The sequence below is a fragment of the Mytilus edulis genome, chromosome 8, assembly GCF_963676685.1.
Source record: "Mytilus edulis chromosome 8, xbMytEdul2.2, whole genome shotgun sequence".
NCBI classification, from domain to species: Eukaryota; Metazoa; Mollusca; class Bivalvia; order Mytilida; family Mytilidae; genus Mytilus; species Mytilus edulis.
The window spans coordinates 75,487,054-75,498,230 of NC_092351.1; the positions used below are offsets into that span (position 1 = coordinate 75,487,054).

Sequence of the window (11,177 nt, forward strand, 5' to 3'; positions counted from 1 at the left end):
TTTATTCTTTCTTTAGCTTTTTTGTTACATTTTTGATTGTTTTAATAATGATTCAGATTATAAAACAATGTTGACAGCTGTATTTTTGACGTTTTACCTATTTTGTTTGTTTGTTTTGGTCACACATCATTGCAATGCAATTTTATATGACTGTCATACAAAACAGCGGTTTACCCTGAAAAAGCTCCAGACATTTGACCGTTAGAAATAAAAGTAAACCTTTTGCAGTAAGGATTTACTTTTTAAAATCGTATGTTTGACATTGTTAATTTATAATAATATATAATTATTATATAATAACTGATAGGTTGATCGATTATAAACTTCTGTGCATAAAACTTGTATTAGAAATACAGTTAAACAAATTATATTCAAATCAATGAAAAAATATGTTGATTAATAGCAAACGCAGTTGATTAGTTGTAACAGAGAATACACAGCATTTGTTTGAAACACTATGTTCTGGTCCCAGAATATCATCAATTTATTTCAGATTGTCTGTTATTTTGATATCGAAGATTATTTTATATTTTAACTTGAACTTTCACATTAGTTTGAATCCAGAAAAAAATCAAAACAATTATAAACTGGTCATTTAATTGATCATCTATATCCAAATTAAAATAATTAAACCTGCAATCAATGATCAAAATTGAATGCTTTGTTTACATTTGTTGAAAGCCAAGTGCTTTTTGGGGGGAAAATTTGGGAAACCCCTAAACAAGAAACAGTTACATTTCATTGTTATTTTTAGACAAGAAGCATTCATTTTGATAAACTTTACTCTCTGAGTTATTTTTCTTCTTGCTTTTGTGTTTCTTTTGGTCGTATGACTGTTGAGTTGCCTTGGTCATTATGCACTCTGCAATCGCGTTCATGACTTTGGCATGACTGTTGAAATATGATGCACCCAGATGTCATTGCAATGCCTTGTTCCCTTATCTAGAAGTTTTCTCTACATTTTCATAAAGGGTACGTAGTGTATGGCGTTTAGAAGAGGGGCAAAAGATACCAGAAGGACAATCAAACTCATAGATCGAAAATAAACTAACAACGCCATGGTCCAAAAAGAAAAAAAAGACAGACAGACAAATGATTGTACACATATTTTAACCCTTTTACAAATGATATCGGATATGTTCCTAACGTCGTAACTACAATCCCCTTCCCTTTCATGAATTTGACCTACCGAATTAGACTATTTACCGGATTTGTAATCACATAAGCAACACGACGGGTGCCGCATGTGGAGCAGGATCTGCTTACCCTTCCGGAGCACCTGAGTTCACCCCTAGTTTTTGGTGGGGTTCGTGTTGTTTATTCTTTAGTTTTCTATGTTGTGTCATGTGTACTATTGTTTTTCTGTTTTTCTGTTTGTCTTTTTCATTTTTAGCCATGGCGTTGTCAGTTTGTTTTAGATTTACGAGTTTGACTGTCCCTTTGGTATCTTTCGTCCCTCTTTTAACTGTGGTGATAAATAAAGGCAACAGTAGTATTCTGATATTCGATATTCATAAATCGATAGAGACAAAACAAATCCGAGTAACAAACTAAAGATGAGGGAAACGCGTCAAATATAAGAGAACTACGACACAACAGAAACACAACATTAAAATGAAACACATACATGTACAGATATGAACTATAACATAACATTGGCAATGTTGCTGCCTTGATACAGGACATTTTAAGACAATACATTGGTGGTTTGAACCTGGTTTTGTGGCATATATTACATATATAACCTTAGCCTTATCTGGCATAACGTTTTGGAATTGTGGGTCCTCGATGCTCCTCAACTTTTTGAAGGTAATATTTTGTCAAAATGTTTTAAAAATTAAAAGAGCCAAATGAATTTTAGTCAAGGTGTTAAATATCAAGCTGAATTCGACGAACTAACGAACCACACATATCTACATGACATGACCTCACAAATCAATTGCCATGATTGAAAAGAAACTAATCACTTTCTAACTTGATTCTTTTTGTATTGTTTGTTTGGGCTTTCTTCAATTTTTTTTTGGGGGGGGGAAAGAGGGGGGGGGGGAGTTTGTCAAACCGTGTTTGGTGCAACATTGATATATTCGTTCTATGTTGTTTTTCAAAGAAAAAGAAAAATCATCTTTTACAATTTTATTACATCAAGTACAGCAATGGCATACATCCTCTCTACGGACAGACTCTCTGAAAAACACAATAATATAAATCAACAGACACATAAAAATAACTTATATCTAATGATTCAACAAAGTTTGATGAAAATTTTTAACTTCGCTATCATGTATCAAATGATGCGTTTGTTCTGTAAGCAGGAAATAGCTAAGTAATGAATCTAAAAAAGTATCAATTGGTAAAGTTTACTTATATATATCTACCCTACGCACTAAATTCAGACATTCTTGTATTGTAATTTCAGAAAAAAAAGTGTGAAGATATGCTGTATTTGGAGATTTTCGGTTCTCTTTTGGTGTATTTAAAAGAGGGTAGAAATGGGTTATTTGCGTGCAACGTTTTTTATTTGATGTTCAACGTGTTTGTATTTTTTATTTGACGTTCAGTTGTGCTAGACATGTGCCTCGTTTAACGTGTACTGCTTATTTATTTTTACTTGCATCGTGATTTTCAAATGTTTATTTTGCGTGCTCTATAATTGTCAAATAAATTTCAAATACTATGCAGGGATAGTCAAGAAAAAATGATTGAATTTTTTTTGTGATAATGCGGAAAGGCCTATGATATTGTTCCTTTATTTGCATTTTAGGAGTTAAGACGATTGTTAAACACTTTTTTAAAAGCCTTTATTCATTTATATCATAAATATGTATACTAAATAGGGAATATTATGTAAAACAGAGAGTGTATATATAAAAAAGGACAGTGAGTCAGTCACAAAAGATTCACATAAAAGTTGAAATTTTTTTCGTCAAAAGTTCATGACAGAAATTATTTAACGTTCAACTGAAGTTTTCATGATACATGGTGATGTTGTGATTATATATTAATATTGTGAAGGCAACATATTATTTCCAATTAAAGGTCAAACGAAGGTGTTTACTTACAAGTTTGTACTCGCATATGTAGCGATTAACACTGGTACAGGAAAATTTCACCCAAAGCCATGAAGTTCCGGAGTTCGTAATGAGAACACAGACGTTATTTGTGGTACCCGATTCTGAAATGATTAACCGAACATTTATTTCGTATTTCGTATTAAATAACGCAAAACGGATAATTCCAATTCATTGATACCATTTTAAGAGTTAATTTTGATTGCATTAGAAAAAACAAAAAAAATTAAAAAAATATACAAAACGATTGTTTTTTAAATCCATTAGTCGAAAACAAACTGTATTACTTATTGTTTGGAGTGAGCAAATGCTCCGTGTTGAAGACAGTTATTTGACCTATGATGTGATTTGGCTGGAGAGTTGTTTCATTGACACTTTAATATATCTATCTTCTTATATCTATTCACAATGCCATAGAAAAGAACAGAATTCTACCAAAAGAAAACAAAAGTATACGAAATATAACATATCAAAACAAGCGGTGATATCAGGTACTCTGGAAGGGTAAGAATATTCTGCTCAACTAGTGGTACATGTCGGGTTGTAATTGTAAGTACAAATCTGTAGTTCAGTCTAATTCGGTAGGTCAACTACTCTTTTTCATTTTTTATCTTGTTATAGACCAAATGGACAAGTACTGAACAATATTAATCTTTTACGTTTTTGTTTCCACCTTTTTATACACATATATTGTTGGACACCATGTACTGTCCTCTAGATAACGCTTCTTTTGTGTTGTTTGTTTGTTGTCTTATCAACGTATGCTGAATATATACTTTTGCTAAATTATCATAAAATTTACCCGCTCCAAATGGGAGATCATTAAATGAAAGTGGACCATTTTCTATGTCAAATGTAAAGATTCCATCGTTGTCTATATCATTTGCACCAGTCCATACAGCTCGAAATTGTGCTGCAAAGAATTACATGTAAATGAGCTTCATCGAAAATCAGTAGATTAAAAAAGAAAAAAATATATGCGTTGTCAAACTGTGACATATCGGTAAAAGATGCGTTTTTCGACTGATTTCTATCATTCAAACTGCTTTAACTTGAACACGAGTTCATTGACACATCTTTTTTTTAAATGAATTTGATTGATAAATAATCAGGAAAAGGCCATTACTTGGTCCAAAAATTACTGCAAATTTAAAAGTTTTCATACATATTCTAAAGTAACTTTCCTCGCTTTTTTATCAAAATTCTAGTATATTTTAGATTGAAAAAGTATGTGCACAACCATGAAACAACTTTATATTTGGTCAGATTATGTCAATAGTTATTATTAACCTTCTGTAATTTTCTCTCATTTTTCTTGGCTGCGCACGAGGTTTCCACAACAAAAATAAAGATAGAACATTGAAAAAAAGTCCTTAAAACTTGTTAAACTTTCAAAGAAACAAGATTAATCAATTCTGTTGAGGTTGTAAGCATAATATAAGTAACATCAATGTGAACTGTTATAATTTTTGCCGTATCTGACTGGGTAAAACATTTGTATGTAAACAATAATTGATTCAACCTGATTTAATAGCTAGGACAAGATTAAAATCAGAATTTATACTATAAGATACCCAGTAAAGTAGTTAAATTAAAATCAGGTCATCCAATTGTAGTCTCGCAATAGTTACCAAATCTACTTTATCATTATTAAAATACGTTTTCAAGTTGTGACCATTTGAAACTAGTTATATCAGTTGTTTAACCTTCTTAAGTTTTTGAAAGTCTTTAGAAAAAAAATATTGTATCGTTACACGGAAGCCCTTTTCAGGACTTACACAAATATAATTCAAAGTCGAAATCACGATTTAAATCGTCATCATGAAATAAACATTGTTTTCACATAATAATATAGTCATCACAATTTTTTGGAACTAGTTACAACATTTTTAATATTTGTAAATTTTAATAACTAATCAAATTCGTTGTCTCATTTTTTGGTAACAGGTAATAAAGGATTCATTTCGTTCACACGAATTTAATTATTTTGTTATCACAGTTTTTTTTTCGTTTTGAAATTCATGATTTCTGAAAAACTTCATTTAAAAATAATTAATGATACATTCTCAACTTACGAAGATTAAATTCTTTTTCAACAGCATTGGCTTCTTGTTCAGTGTTCGGTCTCCACAGGTAGGCACCAGCTGTCGAGGCACAACTACCCTTAAATTTAGTAAGCTGACATTCATATTATATTTACATTTCGTTCATTTACACAGATTTCGTGGGTATAGGTGAACCACGAAATTAAATCTTCAACGAATGACAAATTTTCTATAAACCTGTATATAGATATAAAATGAGGTATGAGTGCCATTGCGACAACTCTCCATCCAAGTCACAATTTATAAAAGTAAACCATTATAGGTCAAAGGACAGTCTTCAACACAGATCCTTGGCTCACACCTAACAATAATTTATAATTGGCCCCAAGCAATTTCCAGTGATAAATCATTCAAACAGGAAGACCAACAGTCAAATATATATATAGAGAAATAAAGAGTAACGAGAAACACTTAAGAACCAAACCGAATCAACAAACGACAACTACTGAACATCTGGTTCCTGACTTGGGACAGGTACAAACAATTGCAGCGGATTTATAAGTTTAAATGGTACCACACCTGTACCTTTATCTGAACCAATAGTGAAATATCACAATATAGAAAGACACACTATGAAATATCTATTGAAATGGCTTTACTCAATCAAAAGAAGTAGTAACACAAATGAACATACACAGAACGAATAAATTATATCTATGCTACAATAAAAATACAAAATAATAATAGTAAGGGATGAATAATAAATCAAAAGTTTAATGTTAAAAACTTTCAGAAAAACGTCAAACCCGAAAACAATCAGCCATTTGCAATAATTTTATACACAGGTAAATGAAAATAATGTTGTTGTTACACGTATTGGGTATACTTTGCTTGTCTGTATTACCTTCCGTATAGGAACAACAAGAAAGTTTTTGTAAAGCAATAAATAAAGGCAACATTAGTATACCGCTGTTCAAAACTCGTAAATCTATGGACAAAAAACAAAATCGGGGTAACAGACTAAAACTGAGGGAAACGCATAAAATATAAGATGAGAACAACGACACAACATTAAAATGTTACACACACAGAAACAGACTAAGCATTAGACAAAATCCGATGAGAATAACAAATATAACATCAAAACCCAATACATGAATCTGGGATAGAAAAGTACCGAGAGACGTCTTATAGTCATGTGAATTCACACTCAAAAATAAGAGAAAACAAACAACACAACGTTAAAATGTTACAAACATAGAAACGAACTATAATTTAACAATGGCCATGTTCCTGACTTGGTACAGGACATTTTGAAGAAAAAAATGGTGGGTTGAACCTGTTTAATAAAGCTATTCTGAAAATTGGTACACGTGGGGGTGAATGTCAACAATAAAACTATAAAATTGGTGCTCGACAAAAAAATCGTGTTCTTTATGTATAAGTGCCAGAGGTGTGATGAGTATACAGTATAAAAGGAGAATGAAAATAGTATTGATGTTCATAGTACGAAGAAGTAAAATTATATTAATTCTAAACACTTATCAAAGCTGGTATATTGGCCAGATGTATGTATGCTCTCGAGTCCTCTAATTCCCGAAAACCGAATTTTAACTCCTGATTATTATAATTTGTTTGACAAGTTTCCACTGTGGTAGGATACTTTGGTATTCAGGCAATAAAAGGGCAACCATAAGAAACTAAATCAAATATATAATCGGTGCAATGGTTAACTTTTTTTTGCGGATAAAGTCGTGTATAGAAATAGTAAATTTTCGCTTAAATTTGTAGGTTAAAATTTTGAATTTCTTTATTTTCTTATCTCTTGCTTGACCGGTTTACAGGATATTCTACCACAGAGCAGGTAACTGGTCGAAAATATTAATTTCCGGAGTCAAAAGTCGATAATATGAAAAAGGTCAGTGAGGAGTCAGAATTACAACAAAGACCATTCAGTTAGTTTGTTGTACTAGTACTATTATAATCTATTATCAACATATCATTGTTGATTCAGATAAAATTCTGTCCAAATAATTTCGGCTTCGTTCAACACCACTTAAAACGTTACATGGTATTTAAATATGAAAAAAAATATTTTTAAACAAAAATAACCAGACTTTCAACAACGTGCTGTATGAATAAAAAAAAAGATACAATGACATAATTATAAACACTGTAGAAAAACTTTTTTAAAGTCGTCATTCTTCGTATATTAAACCAGGTAGTCGTGTTTTACACTTATGTTGTAATGATAACAAAGGAAATTACTTAAGTCAGGAATAAAGACTTCTGAAATGGCACTTGGTCAATACAGCAGACAACCTTATTGTTATTTTATACTAATACTTTAGTCTGCTAAGTAATGTATTATTTATTGTTTATGGTTTGTGATTCTTGTTTGAAGAAACAGGCACGGTCTTGCAAATCGTGATTAACTAACATACTCACCGCAGCTATATTCCAGGTAGCTTCATTAGTGTGATAACAATTAGCACTACTTGTTTGGTTTGATAATAGGTTGAACCCTTTTGGGCAAGTTTCTGGAACACATGGCACTTTTAAAACTAAAAAAGAAAACAATTTTATCCACAATCGAAATTTAATCATAAAAAGATAAAACGATGGCGTAATTACAATAACGTTATAAAAGAAGCACCATGTTTAAATTCTACAGAACGTCATTTAAGAAGTAAACGGTACCAATCGTCTGCACCAGATGCGCATTTCGACAATCAATGTCTCGTCAGTGATGCTGGATGTCAACATATTTGAAATTCACAAGCTAATTAAAAACATGAAGAGCCATAAACTAAAGGATACATACGTATTGCCAAAGCTGGACAAAGAATCAGAGCTTTGCATGCGAAAAATATATTCCTTCATTTTAAATAAAACAAATAAACATATATAAATATCAAATCGAAATGTAGAAGGGAACGTATGTAAAGAGCACAATTATAAAATGTGTAACGGTAAACTCAAAAATTACTGCGTGCATATATTATTGTGATTCTGTCATTTTAAACTTAATGGTCGTGGATATTTATTTCGTGGTATCCAACAAATAATAATGATTCCACAGTATGTTAAAACATTATAGCTGACTTAAGGCATTTCTTCTTTTTTATTGTATATCAATCGCCGTTTTTGTTGAAACTATGTCGACATTTAGTTATGGAATATAAAAATAATTGCAAAAAAACCAAAAAAAAACATGTAAACCCGAATTGGCTTTCCAAGTGTGAACTATGCAGACGTTTAGTCAAAACATAGGGAAGAACAAAACAAAATCTGAAAGTTGTAACACAAAGAATTATTTAAGAACACATCTGAAACAACTTTCACTAATCACTGTTGTAGCTTCGACTGAAAAATTCCAAATTTGATATTTTAAGTACAAACTTGTTGGTTGCACAAACCGCCATCGTCGTCTTTGTTGAGCACAAAATATTTCAGAAAAGGGAATGAAAAAACTGTTCCATGCTTCTTTTTCTTTCAAAATAACTGTCTTTGTCTATAAAAATCATTTGCATTTCATTCGATTTAATCAACAGTGACTGAAACAATTGACTGATTTATATGTCTACTTACATTTGCAACATGGTCGGTCACCGCAGCATTTTCCGTTAGATGTCCAATCAGACCCGAAAGTCTCTTTACATGGAACACCTTTTTTTCCACAGGTTCCGTTGGAGGAGTGGCATATTCCAGAAAGAACTGAATAGAACAGTACTCCGATACAATATAGCATGATTTACTTAGATATTTACATTAACAATACACAATAGGAATATAGATGTAAAATCATTGTTTATTTCTCAAATTGATTTGCTTAACCATGTTAAAAATATAGGACACAAAGAAGAATTTTGTTAATTTTAAGAAAAAGTTCATATACTGGTATATTGTTCTTGTGTTATGATTTCTCATAAATAAAATTTGATAAATTTGCTCGAGACGCTCGTAACTCTTTTTAGAAGCTTAATAATAAGTTCTTTTTGAATGCAGATTTTTTTGTATTGTTCTAATGTCAACCTAGAAAAGTAGTGTTGAAAAGTTTTGTACAGCTCTGTAGCTCGAAAACAGTATTGATGTTATCGTTGTAATCTGAAGGTGTTTATCCACAAATTACTAAAAAAAACAAATGGTAGATAATTGTGTTAGCATGATTGAGTATCTGTAATATAAAAAGGTTTAACTCTGTCTGTTTCATTTGGCTCTCGAATGCAGAACGTTTGATCAAAGTGAAAGGATCGTACCTTTTTATATTGTGAGAGAGTTTAGCAGCTTAATCTTTAATCTTTACTTTAGCGTTTTAATTATAATGGATACTTACTTCCGCCATTTGAGACACCAATTGTGCAAAAGATGAAAACTATCAAACAACAACACTTCATCATAATTCTGAAATTAAAACTCGTCTATATCAATTCTATTTATCCAAGTATTTAGAAATAAACTCAGTATCGATAGAGGATTGAAATTTATATTTGCGCAAGACGCGCATTTCGTCTACAAAATGGCATTGTTTAGAAATAACCGTAAACCTGAAGTAAGCACAGTGAGCCTGTGTTCATTAAATGTTATATTTTGACCCTGATTTCAAGTTAAAAAAAATGTAATAGTTTTTAAACCAAAGACTTAACTTAGCAATAGAAGGGTTTGGATGATATATGAAAGCACTTTTAGGTTGTAAGCATTGCAGTGGTTTACTGTAGTTTTTTTCTACAAAATATATTAATAACGAGCATCACTCTTCATGTGTTAAAATCGAAAATGGGTAATCGGACTTTCAAAAATAAAAATAAATATAAATTTCCGGAATTATTTGTGTAAGGGATTCGTATTGAATTTTTTGGTTTTAAATTTTGTTCTTTGTGATTTTCTATTTTGAATGTCATTGTTGTTCATAAGTATTACAGTCTTATTTATCAAAATCGTGTTTGAAATTCAACATGTTATATTCAGTCAAGTTTAAGGGTAAGAACATTTACAAATTTGGTACGACTTCTTGTTAAATAAAACTTAATGACTTGTTTCTTATAATGTTATATGAAGAAAAGTATATTTTGGGCAATATCAAATAGAGAGAAGTTGTTCTGTAACGGAAATGCAACATAACCCGAATAGTGCTTGAAATTGGACTAACTAATTCAGAATATATATTTGTTACTAGGTTGTTAACAAGAAAGCCATATGTCGTAGGCTAGCGTAGTTGATTTTATCTTTCGGTACTCTTAAATATTACTTAATTATTACTTTAAAACAATTTTTCATCGCTAGCAAAGTTTGTATTTTTAGTCTAATTTGACAAATTCTTCCAAGATAAAGTATCTTTTGTTCGTTGCTCAGACACCTATGAACAGATTTCTGGATTCAACTTGCCAAGAGGGAAAGGGGGTGTAGGAATTGTATGGTCGTCTTCAATTTCTGGTAAAGTCACTAAAATTGATGAAGGAAACGAAAGAATCATCGGAATTTTAATTAACTCAGATCCAAAGATATGTCTTATTTGCGTATACCTCCCAACGAACAATGCGTCAGTCAACTCTGTTGTGGAATATGGAGAATGTCTCGATATTTTAGATTTTATAATAAACAACTATAGTGATACCCATAGAATTGTAATAGCCGGTGACCTGAACGGAACACTTCTAGAGCCTAGGGCTGGTAATAAACATGACGTGTGCATCCACTCGTTTGTTAGGGACCACAAACTTATTGTGTCAGCAGCAACAAAACACACATTTATGCAACACTCCGGGGCTGGATCCTCACAAATTGATTACATCTTGTCTTCACACAAAGATCTGATACAGGACTACATTATTCATGAAAAGCATGCCACAAATCTCTCTAGCCATACCATTGTGTCTGCTGTCATTAACATAAACTTTGCCTCAATTCAAAGACCAAGCCGACAGTCTTCAGCAATTTGGAAATATCAATGGGAGAAAATGGATATCGATACTTATCAGAATACTCTTCGTCTTGAACTTGAAAACAGTTATAACAAAATTAACTCAGATCCAACTATTGAAATATTAATGTCGATCTTGCAAAA

At 31.4% G+C, this 11,177-nt stretch overlaps 1 long non-coding RNA gene across 1 annotated transcript; it reads right to left on the reverse strand.

Annotated features, from left to right (window-relative positions):
• Positions 1-2,118: 2,118 nt before the first annotated feature.
• Positions 2,119-3,976, reverse strand: LOC139487106 (uncharacterized). Its single transcript, XR_011655749.1, has 3 exons — positions 3,871-3,976; positions 3,060-3,172; positions 2,119-2,184 (listed from the first exon to the last, which is right to left on the reverse strand). It is a non-coding gene; the product is annotated as an uncharacterized lncRNA (long non-coding RNA).
• Positions 3,977-11,177: the final 7,201 nt, after the last annotated feature.